The sequence below is a fragment of the Ochotona curzoniae genome, unplaced genomic scaffold (genome assembly GCF_017591425.1).
Source record: "Ochotona curzoniae isolate NIBS_2020 unplaced genomic scaffold, NIBS_Ocur_1.0 contig_2318, whole genome shotgun sequence".
In the NCBI taxonomy this organism is placed as follows: domain Eukaryota; kingdom Metazoa; phylum Chordata; class Mammalia; order Lagomorpha; family Ochotonidae; genus Ochotona; species Ochotona curzoniae.
In genome coordinates this window covers 13,407,957-13,421,194 of record NW_024465419.1, presented here as the reverse complement: position 1 = coordinate 13,421,194, position 13,238 = coordinate 13,407,957, and the positions used below count along the sequence as shown (strand labels likewise).

General features: G+C 43.9%; 1 long non-coding RNA gene across 1 annotated transcript; it reads left to right on the top strand.

The window, feature by feature from the left end:
• Window positions 1-502: 502 nt before the first annotated feature.
• LOC121151386 lies at window positions 503-11,529 on the top strand. Its single transcript, XR_005883157.1, has 3 exons — window positions 503-765; window positions 9,514-9,591; window positions 11,490-11,529. It is a non-coding gene; the product is annotated as an uncharacterized LOC121151386 (long non-coding RNA).
• The last annotated feature ends 1,709 nt before the right edge of the window (window positions 11,530-13,238 follow it).

The window sequence follows — 13,238 nt, the reverse complement described above, 5'->3', positions numbered from 1 at the left end:
AAGATTTGCAAAAGCATTGTTTTATCTTCACAAGATAAAAGGCAAGAGCTCCCTGTGCACAGTATACAAGAGGATCTGGTGGTCACAGTTCATGCTTTATGATAAGGGTGATATTTCCTGGCCCTTTCAAGCTACAGAGTCTTGCTTGAATGATATTCAGAAATCTAATATGGGGCCCGGCGCGGTGGCACAAGTGGTTAACGTCCTCGCCTTGCACGCCCGGGATCCCATATGGGCGCCGGTTCTATCCCGGAGGCCCCACTTCCCCCATCCAGCTCCCTGCCTATGGCCCGGGAAAGCAGTCGAGGACGGCCCAAAGCTTTGGGACCCTGCACCCGCGTGGGAGACCTGGAAGAAGCTCCTGGCTCCTGGCTTCGGATCGGCATAGCATGGGCCGTTGCGCTCACTTGGGGAGTGAATCATCGGACGGAAGATCTTCCTCTTTGTCTTTCCTCTCTGTATATCTGCCTTTCCAATAAAGAAAAAAAAAATTAAAAAAGAAAAAAAATCTAATGTGTTGTGTCCTATTAGTTGCATCAAGTACCAGCTTTTCAGAAAATGATGCGATGTTTACTCTAAGATGTTCTCCTATGCAATGATGTATTCTCTCCCCACAACCCCCAGCAAGGTCTGTCACTGGATGCCAGGCCAGGGAAGTGGAATGAAAAACTACACCCAAGGAAGCAGGCTAATTGGTTTGAAGGTGGGTCTGAAGTAGAATTCCAACTGCAAGCAACATTCTTCACCAGCAGAGTCTTGCATGAGGTGCGACCAGTAAGTTTCCTTCAAAGAGGTAGAAAGGGAGCCCAGCGTGGTGGCCTAGTGGCTAAAGTCCTCACCTTGAATGCATTGGGATCCCATATGGGCGCCGGTTCTAATCCCGGCAGCTCCACTTCCCATCCAGCTCTATGCTTGTGGCCTGGGAAAGCAATTGAGGACAGCCCAAAGGTTTGGGACCCTGCACGCGTGGGAGACCCGAAAGAGGCTCCTGGTTCCTGGCTTTGGATCAGCGCAGTACCAGCCGTTGCGTTCCTCTTGGGGAGTGAATCATCGGACGGAAGATCTTCCTCTCTGTCTCTTCTCCTTTCTGTATATCTGACTTTGTAATAAAAATAAATAAATCTTTAAAATAAAATAAGGGGTAGAAAGGAAGAACAGGTGGCAGCCAGCTAGTAATTGCCCTCGATCACTGTTTCCCTCCAAGTCTCCAGCACAGCATCCGGCCTCTTCTCCACCATGCTGTCCTTCTAACATCTGCTCTGCATGTGCCCCCTCCAAGTTTCTGTCCATGCCACCCACATCCCTGGCCATACTTTGCTCTTTCTGCAGAAGCCCGTCTCCTCATCGTCAACACAGCATACCTGTTGCAAGCTTGGCCTTCATAATTCTCCACTGACCACATTTCATCCCTGGAAATGTTCTGTAACTATTTTTCACTCTTGTGCTAACCAACTCACATCCACTCATTCAGAGGAATAACTATGTGCCAGGCACTCATCTGCTGGTTCACTCCCCAAATGGTCACAATAGTTGGAGCTGAGCCAATCTGAAGCCAGGAGCTAGGAGTTTCTTCTGGGTCTCCCATATAGGTACAGGGGCCCAAGGTCCTGGGCCATCCTTTGCTACTTTCCTAGGCCACAAGCAGGAAGCTGGATGGGAAGTGAAGCAGCAGGGACATGAACCACAGTGCCCATATGGGATCCCTGCACTTGGGGTGGGAGATTAGCTAATTGAGCCCTCATGACTGGCCCAACCTGGTTGGTTTTCAACTCACTTTCCTCCCACCTACATCTCTTTCACCAACACAGAGTCCTCATCTGTGAACTAGAAATGCCTGTCCTTGCCTCTGGAAGCTTCTTGTGAGGATGACATAAAGGACTATGCCAGAGCTCTTTGAAAACTTCGAGGCTTCTTCTGTCTTTCTCAGGTTTATGGCAATGTTTTCTTTTTTTTTTTTAATTTATTTTTTTAATTTTGACAATCCTTACAAATTTAATTGGGGTAAAAAAGGTTCAAGGCCTAAAGGGGGATATAGAGGAAGAAGCCCCACCCAGTTTCCCACCCACCCTAAGTCCCGGATGTGGGGCATGCTCTGAGATACTCGATCAAGTGGTTCCAATAGTTCACCATTCATGGGTCACTGCCAGTCTCGCCACTCCAGGCACGATGTGGTCGTTGAAGAGTCCATTGATTGACACAGTCCCTTCTAGAGTCTCCATTTGCCCAGTATTTTGCTGCCAACAGATAGCTGAGGTTGTTGCTTGACTTGTTCTGTCTTTCCTTGGTTAGGACTCTGAGTCCGGTGTCTAGACTGGGGAGATCCTAAAAGAAATTTTGAGGTATTCCCAGTCCAGATTCCTGCGTGTTCTAGTAAGCATAGGGCCCGGCACAGTCCATTGCCCCATCAGCTGGTGGTTGCAGTTGCTGGGTCGGTTCTGTCTCCACCCGTGTCCTCTTGCAGTCCGGCCTGGTTCCGCCCTGGACGCACTTGTCCCTCGCACGTACCAGTAGGAGTTGCAGCCCAGTCAGGGCGGCCCACAGTAACCCCAACCAGGCCCACCCCCTACCCTGGCTTGCCAGTATGTATGGCATACTAGCCCAGTCTGTCCCAAATGCCGTTCTGTTCATATACTTGCCAACAGGTGTTGCAACCTACTTCCATCCAACCATCTCCTCCTACCGTCCCTAACGGATGTTGTTGGGTGTCTGTCTAGCCACCCCAGCCCCTGTCCTAGTTCCCATGCCCTCCCGTGGAAGGTGATGACCCACGAGGGAGGAGCCCACTATTTCCCTCCCAGGTCGCTCCCATTCCAGTTGTGCCCTCTCCAGTTGGCCCTGTGGTTCAACTCAACGTGTCTAACCCTTTGTACCAGCTTCCGCCAGCTGATGCTACAACTAAGCCCCAACAACCCTCACCAACTCTGATTGTAGCTTGCACCAGTGGGAATAGTCAGCCCAGCCTGGTTTTCACCCAGTCTGGCCCACATGAGGTGCACAGGTGCTGTGTCCCTGCCTAGTCTGGTCTACCCCCTACCCAGCTCACGCTCCTCAGTGTAAGTTGCTGTTCAGCTAGGGAACCTCCCCTTATTCCTCTGTCAGCTCTGCCTCCTCCTTTCCTGGTTCTCACGTGTGCTGGTTGGGTGCTGCGGCTGCATCCGGCTCAGGCTACCTCACCTTGGCATTCCAACTTGTGTGTTGCTTTTGTCACGAACGGACCTGGTTCGACCTGGCGATCAGATTTACTAGTGGATGACATGAACAGATTCAGCCTGGTCTGCCCTCGACCCATGCCAGTGGGACACTTTCCATGACCTCTTGGCTGTTACCTTCCATGTTCCTTGCACTGACATGCAGGGTCTGTGTCCTGCCAGAGGAGTTGCCTGAGCTCCTCCATCAGAACCCCTCCATGTGAATGGCAATGTTTTCAACACAGCACACAGAGGAGTCCAGCCTAATGATCAGGACACCTGCGTCCCACGCCCGAGTGCTAGCTCTCACTCCTGATTCCAACTTCCTGTTTGAGAAGACCCTAGGAGGCAGTGATGTTGACTCAAGTAATTGATCCTGTTACCCTGTGCACAGGAGACCTGGAGTTGCGTTCTCTGCTCCTGGTTGTTGCAAGTATTTGGGGAACTGAACCTTTCTCTCTCTCCCTCTTTATCTCCCTCACCCTCTCCCTGTCCCTTGTACTGTCTCCTCAGATAAATCTTTAAAAACATTTTAAAAGTCCACAGAGCCTTCCAGTGCTCTCTTGACTGACTAGACCTTCTGTTTCCCCTCTGTCTCCATAATCCTCCATAAGTAGTTTCTTTCCAAATTCTGGCAGTTCTCTTTTGCAATGTCTTGCCCATACTCTGCTTGCTTTCTGGAGAGGTACAGCAATCCAACATGAACATCCATCACTGGAAAAATTAATATTAAAAATATTATAGAATTTAAAACTTTTTATTTCAGTCATCATAGCACAAGTAGAAAATTCCATGCCATGAAATAAATGCTTGCTGCTCAATTTTTTAAAAATACTCTATGAAGTTCAGACTATGTACATAGGGTGTCTATGAAACATAAATAAATTTCCTGTTTAAACTTGGGTCTAGTCCCCAAAGTATCTCATTATGTATGCAAAAATTCCAAAATCTGAAATTCTTGGGGGCTATTTCGGGGGTGGGGACAGGACAGGGCATATGGTTAAGCCATTGTCTGCAATGCCATTTCATGCCCTAGCTTCCCACTTGCGATCCAGCTTCCCACTAATGTGCCTGGGAAAACAACAAAAGATGCTGCATGGGAGACCCATATGAAGTTCAGGGTTTTGACCTGGCTTAGCCCTCACCATTGTAGCCATTTAGGGAATAAACCAGCAGAAGGAAGGTATCTCTCTCTCTCTCTCTCTCTCTCTCTCTCTCTCTCTCTCTCTTGCTTTTGCCTTTCCTTTTCTGTAAATAGTTCTGATCCTAAGCATTTCAGATAAGGAATACCCAACGTATAGCTCAGTGTCTTTTTTTTTTTTAAGATTTATTTATTATTATTTTTTTTTTTACAAAGTCAGATAGAGAGTAGGAAAGACTGAGAGGAAAACCTTCCGTCTGATGATTCACTCCCCAGGTGAGCGCAACGGCTGGTGCTGTGCTGATCCGAAGCCAGGAGCCAGGAACTTCCTCCAGGTCTCCCACATGGGTGCAGGGTCCCAAGGCTTTGTGCCATCCTTGACTGCTTTCCCAGGCCACAAACAGGGAGCTAGATGGGAAGCGGAACTGCTAGGATTAGAACCAGCACCCATATGGGATCCCAATGCATTCAAGGTGAGGACTTTTGCCACCTGGCCACCATGCTGGGCCCTCAGTGTCTATCCTAAAAAAATATGTATTTAATTTTATTTGAAAGGCAGATTTTACACAGCGAAAGAGACAGAGAAGCCATCCATCTGCTGGCTGACTCTCCAAATGGCCACAATGGCTAGAGCTGCTTCTGAATCTCCCATATAAGTGCAGGAGCCTAGGATTGAGCCATGTTCTGCTTTTTTCCAGGTGTGTATAGGGAACTGGATCAGTGCCCCTATGGGATGCTGGCACTGCAGGCTGAGGATTAGTGTACTAGGCCACTGCACCATGACCTTTCTATATCTGTCTAGGCTTTTCTAGTTGATCAAAAAAGGGCATGCAAATTTTGATTTTGATTTAATTATGCAATAGCTTTTAACTTTTTATAGAACTTTTTTTAAGTAACCAATTTCTGCTAAGCACTCTTTTTTACTTGGTCTTAGTCAGGAGGTTTGAGTTTGTTATTCTCATTTGCTAGTAAAAAAGGTTATATAACAACCTTTTCTCAGCTTTTCTCAGCTCAACAAACTGGAGATGACACAGCTTCCCAAAAAGTACGAACAGCGCAGGTCCACCCATTTTGCCAACTCAATGCAGTCCAAAGTCTGTTCAGGCGGGGTGGTTCATGTCACTCAAAATATGTAGGGACTTTGTACCTCCCTTCACAACTGGTGCCCGGCTGTGTCTCCCATGCATCGCCTCAGCAGCCCCTGCCCGCTGAGACCAGCCCCAGCGGACTATTTCTCTGCCATATACAACCTGGTCATTTTCTCTTGTTGTTCTTGGTTATCCCCACTACCGCAAAATCCTCCACCGTCTGCTCTAGTGAGAAGGAATGTGCCTGCAGTTCCACCCAACGACTGTGTGACCCAAGATGTCCTCAAGGAGTACATAATAGTTTGGCACAAGCATTTGAATCTGTCTTTTTTTATGCCATGCCTTATTTCAACTCTCTTATGATGCCTAAAGGTGAATCATGTGACTTTCCATCTCTTTTTTATTACTAAATAATGTATCTTCCAGGTGATATCATTGCCACTCACTCCTATTGTTCCACCAAGTCTGCAGGGAGCCAGACCATTCTCTATAAGAAGGTCACACCTTATAGTCCTATCTGAACTGGGGTAGGGTTTCTTCTCACGACCTTGTCATTTGGTCCCGTGTACCCTGCTTCATTTCACTTGAAGGTGGAAGTTTGCCCTGCTTAGTCAAGTCTGTGACTCTGCCATCTACTGCTTCTTCCATCCTTCCAGCTGTCTTCCTCTATTCCCCACCCCCAGAAGATCTTCCCAAGGTCAATGAACAAATTGAGCCTCTTGAATTTCATGCCTTCCCCTTTTAGAGTCTCATTAATATTGCACTTTGTCTAAACTCATAACAAAATTACGGGGTAGTGGTGAGGAGAAACAAGTCACTACCCACCAATTCCTTTTCCTGCAGGCATTTTTCTCAGAAGGTTGTCTTTGTTGAATTAACTAAAGGGGCCTCTCTGTGATGCATATTCTTAGACTATTGGCTCTGCTTTTTATTTGAAATGGCAGCCATCATTGCCCAAAAGCCCACAGCAACAGGAACAGGTAATTTATTAGCCAGCAACAAAAAGGGCTTACAGGAAGAGAAGATGAGCAATCAAGGAAAAGAATGGCCAGTGGAGCAATTGCCCCCACTTTCAAGACCCATATGAGTTGGAGCAAACAATCACAAGGGTGGAACTGGCACATTTACAGGGTGAGTCGCCTTCCACACTAATTCACACAGATGTTTATGCCCTAGTTATCATTTGAAACACTTTCTGATAGGGGGAGTTTTGAAGTCTGTGACCTGGCTTTTTGATTTACCTTTTCAATCTGGCCTACAGCCTATACCTTCACAGCAATTCCACCTCATTCTGGGCAGAAGTGGACTTTCTGGGACTACTGCTAAGTAAGAACCAGGAGCAATGGAATGACATTTCTACTCCCTTCTGTTCTCTTCCTCCAATGCTTTCCCACAGAGCCCTCAGCCCCTACCTGCTTGCTGACCTGGAATTCTATCACGTTCTCACCTTCAGGAACAATTGAATGGGTTTTGTACTAAAGGAAAACGAAAATATCATGAATAGAGGGTCACAGTAAATTCATCAGTTTTATCAATGCTGATTAAAAATCAGTTGCTCATATCTCTGAGTTCTATAGGAAAAGCTTGGAGAAAGGAAAGAAAGCATACAGAGGTCTTAGATATTGAGGGGACTACAGAAGTTATAGACGTATCCAGAGTGCAGATGCCAACAACACAATCTCACCAGAGCAGCCCCTAGAGATACCTATCTCCAGTTTTATCAACTCCTCTGCCCCATGTGGTATCTAAGGGACAAACAGCTCACTGCCCCCTTACTATCTCCAAAATGGAAGGAGGAAAGAGTAAATGAATTCCAAGTAGGAAGCCACACAAAAAGAGATGAAATCAATTGGGGTGCATTGTCTGAGGATTAGAAGGAGGAAGATATCTGAGCTCAATAAGAGAAAGACCATTGACCCTCCCTCAGCCCATTTGTCCCATCCAAGCCCTCAGTGGATTGGCTCATGCCCACTTTTCGTTGGTGGGAGTGATGTTCTTTCTCAATCCACTCATTCAAATACTAACCTCTCCCAGGACACTCTCACAGGCACACTTAGGATTAATATTTTACCAGCCATCTAGGCATTCTTTAGCCTAATCAAGTTGACACATGAAATTCATCATCACAGCTTTAGTCTGCTTTTTTAAGGTCCTTTGCAGCTCCAGCACTCCTTGGATGTGAGCTCTTTGGTTACAGATATTTCATCCAGGCCTTGTTCACGATTAAGACAGCCAGAGCTGCCTTTGGAGATCTGCCATCTACCCTTTGTACCGCTTCCACTCATCTGATTACCCTGCATACCTTGGATATGACTCTCCCATAGAACCTCACACTCAGCTACTTGTCAACAGTGTCAAGGTTAAGAGCCCAGAGTCTGGAGACAGAATGTCTGAGTTCAAATGCTGGCTCCAGCCTTTATTTGTTATGTGACCTTGCATATGTTATTCAACCTCTCAATTTCCTAATTTTAAAATAGAGGTGATCATAGTACAACACCATCTCATAAGATAGTCTACTAGGGTGTGATGGGTGGGAATGATTTCTAGCCTCCAACACTTAGCACGGTGGGCAGGAGATCTTCCCTATCCTCCATCTTCCAGTGAGGAGCCTGCTGCAGTTGTTAAATATATATATATTTTATTTCAAGTTAGCAGTTTATAATATTCAAGCAAGATTTTACAGAACTTCATGCATTCTAAGGCAATCAAAACATTCTTATAACTCTAAAAAGCCACATAGTAACAATTGAAGAGTAGAACAGTCTTAGGCGGGTAAGCAAAGAAATCTCCAATAACTTAGCAAGTAGAAGAATAACTGAATTCTACATCCTACCTAGTGAGGGCTAGGAAAAGCCAAGTCGGGAGCCTGACCAGTAAGGTATAGGCTGAGCAGTTATAAGCCAACTGACTTCTTCCTGTCTGTTCAAAACTTTCTATATTAGTTTCTCTTAGTCAATCTGAGCTAATCTGGGGGTTCCTGAGCAACCCTGATGGGCAGTGTAAGAAAGGATGGAGAGCCAAAGCTGGAACTAAGTAAGGACCAGAGAAAGATCCTCTCCTGAGTCCAGAAGGAACTTTATAATTCATTTATCTCTGAGGACCTGAGAGCTCCTGGCTGTTGTTTTGATTTCACCAGACCCTATGACGAGGGCTCTGGGCTGCTTCAATCCTGTGTGGGAAATTCGTTAGGAAATGAATGACCTCAGAGTGCTCTGCCTACTAGGGCACTCAAATTCCTTGTGACCTCCTTGGCAGTCAGGATATGGTCCTTGGTGCCCATACTGACAATCCTTGATGAAGTATCCACTGCCTCTGTGTCAAAAGCACTTGGGAGGCCTCCGGGGATCTCACTGAGACTTGATACAGGCCTCGTCCTATCCTCCTTCTCCGCTTTGGGATCCCCTCCTGCTCTGTACGCATGACTTCCTGTTAAGAGGCTGTGTTGACTTGGTTTTGAAACTGGGTAAAATAAGGACTTAGGAGAAGATATTAAAAATAAGGCAAGGGGTGTGGGATGTCATTTGCAGAGTAAAGTCTGAGTCCTAGAAGGCTCAGCTCAAGGTAAGTTACTGAGCTTGGCTGACTTGGACTATAAAGTATAAGCAATGAGATTAGTTTTGGAATTTACTCATGCTGGTTTGTAAACAGAATATACTTCACCTAGTTTTCAGAAAGCAATTTTAATCGATAGTTTCCCAAGATTTGTATTTTTCTGATGGTATCTGTAACTGACATTAGAGTAACGCTTTCTTTTTCCTATAAATGATTTCCTGAGATTCACAGAAGCCTGAGAAATAGAGCAGATAGCATGTGCCCCACTAAAAGAGCAGTCACTAACTTGCTTCACTGGGGACTATCCAATGCCTGAAAATTTGGTGATTCTCAGGGAACTCACACGTTATTAATGAAGTGGTAGGCAAGAGGGTCCTTCAGATTTTCTTGTGTTTCCTGGTGTCTAATTGTAAATCATAGAGCTTTTAACATCTAACTATAATAACTTATACTAACTGGGTCTACAGAAATTGCTGTTGTCACAAAGAATGTTTTGCTTCATTTATTTCAAATCCCTAAGATAGCTGACTTCTATAATTCACAGAGCAAAGCAGGACTAGAGGCATACCAGAGACAACGTAGAAGATACAGCGATGTCCCTCTCACACAAAGCTGTAACATGGTAAGCAGGTCATCTCGCCTAATTGGAAATAACCATGGTTGTTTGACCATAAATTGGGATTCCACTTAACTTTGCAGACTACGTGGTGCAGAAAGAATGAGCTTTACTTTGGCAATTCATGAGTGTACTCCCAAAGGATATGCAGAATCTTTTGTTGTTCATTGTGCTCATGCAGCCTTAACTTTAAAGGGAATGTTTAACAGTTAAAACTGATGCATTGAAATGTACATCTGAATATAGATATGGATTCACAGAATAAATACATGACAGCTGGGGCTTCTTTATTAAATTCTAGACAAGAATTTGCTTGCTGGTCACCTCGTTTGGTAAGAGTAAACGAATTGTATCCATTCATCACTAAATGCAATTTCTGTGAGACTTTCTCATGCCTGACAACAAATCAGGAAGCACTCTAAGAGAATGATGGAATTGCATTTTGGCAAAAGCTTTGGGGACTACGCAGATGGGAAATGAGAGAAAAGCCACATGGATAAGAAAAACCATGAGTTTTCAGCACATAACAAAAATATAAAGGAAAACTCTCTCGGGAACCTGGTGGGGTCACTTGATTCAACAACAGTGATTTATTTTCCATTCAGCAAGGGTTCTAAACTTTGGGGCTAGAGGGAGTTTTATGACATATGGCTCTCAGCACCAGCTGTGACAGGGAAAAGGGGCTGTTGATAGAATAATTCTGACTCAGATAATGAGACCCTTAGCTGGATGAATCTAATGGCTTCACAGGAAATTTTAAGGTGGAAGTCAGCCAACAAACCCATCTTCATTTGTTCTTTCCTTTTAGTTGGTCCAAACAGTAGACATTTATTTATTTCTCAAAAAAAATGTTTTTTAAAGAAATGTTATCGGATGATGTCATATAATGGGCTAGCCTGTACTTCAAACCAGGCAAAAAGCTTTAAAATTGCCATCTTCCTTATTGATTTATGCCTTTCTGTCATGGTCTTTGTTATTCCCACTCAGCATTATGTCAGGACCACTGAGGGGTAGGGGATTGGGTCAGTAACTAGAATCACTTGATATGTGAGGGAAGAAACATCTGGGTTTCTGTGGAGGACGGTCTGGCATGCCAGATGAGGAACACGCAATAGCAGGCCAAAGATGTTTTCTAATTTGCAGTAGGGTGTGTTCAGATCTGTACTTCCAGAAGTCACTCTGTTGACAACATGGAGGACAGATTGGAAACGAGAGGCAATAAACTTTGAAATACCACTTGGAACATTCTAGAAATAAGTTGAGAGGAAACATGCTGAGAACCTGAACTAGGACAGTGGTGGTAGGATTACAAAGAAGACAGATTTAACACTTAGTTACCAGGTCTTCTTCCTTCTCTGAAAAAAATTTTTTTTACCTATTTAGGCAAATGTTTCAATAATGTCCTTTATAGCATTTCATTTTCTTTCAGTCTGGGATCTATTCCAGGAACAGATATTGCATTTTATCACCATGTCTCTTTTAATCTGGAATAGTTCATCAGCTTTTCATTATCTTTCACAACTCTGACATTTTTAGAAAGCATAAGTCAGTCATTTTATAGACCATTTCTTAATTTTGGTTCATTTGGTATTTCCTCATGATTAAACCCAGATTGTGCATTTCCAGCTGGAATACCACTTAAGCGATGGTGTAGTTTTCTCAGGGTCACAGCTGGAGGCCGCCTGACATCCATTTGCTCCTCATGATCATCATTAATCTACAAATCTTTTATTATTTTTTTTACTTTCACTTCTTTTTATTATTATCATTTTATGATACGGTTCCATAGATCCTGGGATTTCCCTTATCCCCCCTCCAATTCCCACCCCACTCCCTGAGTTCCCCTATATCATTATTATAGTATATATAGTTCTTCATAAACAATCATACATCCATCATTGCAGGCATGGACAATGGCAGAGAGTCCAGCATCCTATTGTCAAGATATAGTAAACAGTTTCCTTGGGAGTCCATCTTTGTCTGGAAGTAGAGATGCATACTGCATTGTATCCTCACATCTGGATTAAATAGCCTCCATTACACAGTTACTATATATCCCCTTAAATGAAGAGTCACAAAGCATAATCAACAACAGGAAGGAAAAAAAAGAAATTAACAACATTGTGAAGTTAAATAACATGCTACTGAAAGACTAATGTGTTGCTGAAGAAATAAAAAAGAAAATCAAGAAACTTCTTGCAGAAAATGATGCTACTGTATGATCTATGAGTCATTGAAGAATTTAATCAGAAGAAAGTGTTTTGAAGAGATCAAACTAACAAAAAAAATCAAAATCTGTGAGACATAGTTTCCACTGATCTTTGCTGGTGAGAAATGTCTCTTGTAGGCAACAAATAGATGGGGTTTGTCTTTTAATCCAGTCTACTAATCTATGACATTTGATTGATGAATATAAGCCATTTACATTCAGGATTAATACAAATAGGTGATAATTTGTTCCTGTCATTTTAGGGATGGGGTGTTCATTGATTTAGTCTTCTGTTGTCATTTTACTGGGATGTTCTTCCCATTGTCTTTGGTTTTGGTGGGCACTATTCCTCTTCTCTGTCAAGAGAACATCTTTAAGTATCCTTTGTAGGGCAGGTTTGGAAAAGGCAAAATCTTTTAACTTTTCTTGACTGTGGAAGAATTTTATTTCATTTTCAAAGACAAAGGAAAGTTTTGCTGAGTACATTATCCTGGGCTGACAATTTTTTTCTTTTAGACTCTGGAATATGTCACTCCAATCTCTTTTGGCCTGTAGAGTTTCCTGTGAGAGGTCTCCTGTGAGTTTAATTGGCATTCCTTTATATGTCAGTTGATTTTTTCATGTGCACATTTAGGGATCTTTTCCTTATGTTCAATTGAAGAGAGCTTGATGATCATGTGTGGTGGTGAAGATCACTTTTGATCAACCATGTTGGGAGTTCTGTGCCCCTCCTGGATGTTGTTTCCCAATTCATTCTTTAGAAAGAATTTTCCCTTATTCTTTCATTAAATGTATTTGTAAACCCAGTTTCTATTTCTGCACCTTCTGAGACTCCCATAACTCTTATATTTGGCCTCTCAATAGTGTCTTTGAATTCTTTTTTTTTTTTTTTTTAAGATTTATTTTTATTATTTTTTCATTGGAAAGGCGGATATACAGAGAGGAGAGACAGAGAGGAAGATCTTCTGTCCGATGATTCACTCCCCAAGTGAGCGCAACGGGCCGATGCTATGCCGATCCGAAGCCAGGAGCCTCTTCCGGGTCTCCCACGCGGGTGCAGGTTCCCAAAGCTTTGGGCTGTCCTCGACTGCTTTCCCAGGCCACAAGCAGGGAGCTGGAAGGGAAGCGGGGCTGCCGGGATTAGAACCGGCGCCCATATGGGATCCCGGGCGTGCAAGGCGAGGACCTTTAACCACTTGGGCCACCGCGCCGGGCCCAGTGTCTTTGAATTCTTGAATACTTTTTTTGGCCTGATCCAGCTCTGCTTCCAGCTTTTGGTTTGTTACCTCCTGGTGACAGGAAATATCTTCTAATTCTGAGATTCTTTTTTCTGCTTGCTTCATTTTATTTTGGAGACTCTCCACTGTACTTTTAGTTTGCTCCACTGTATTCTTAATTTCTGATATATCGGCTTTCATTTGATTCATTTACTGTGTGACATATT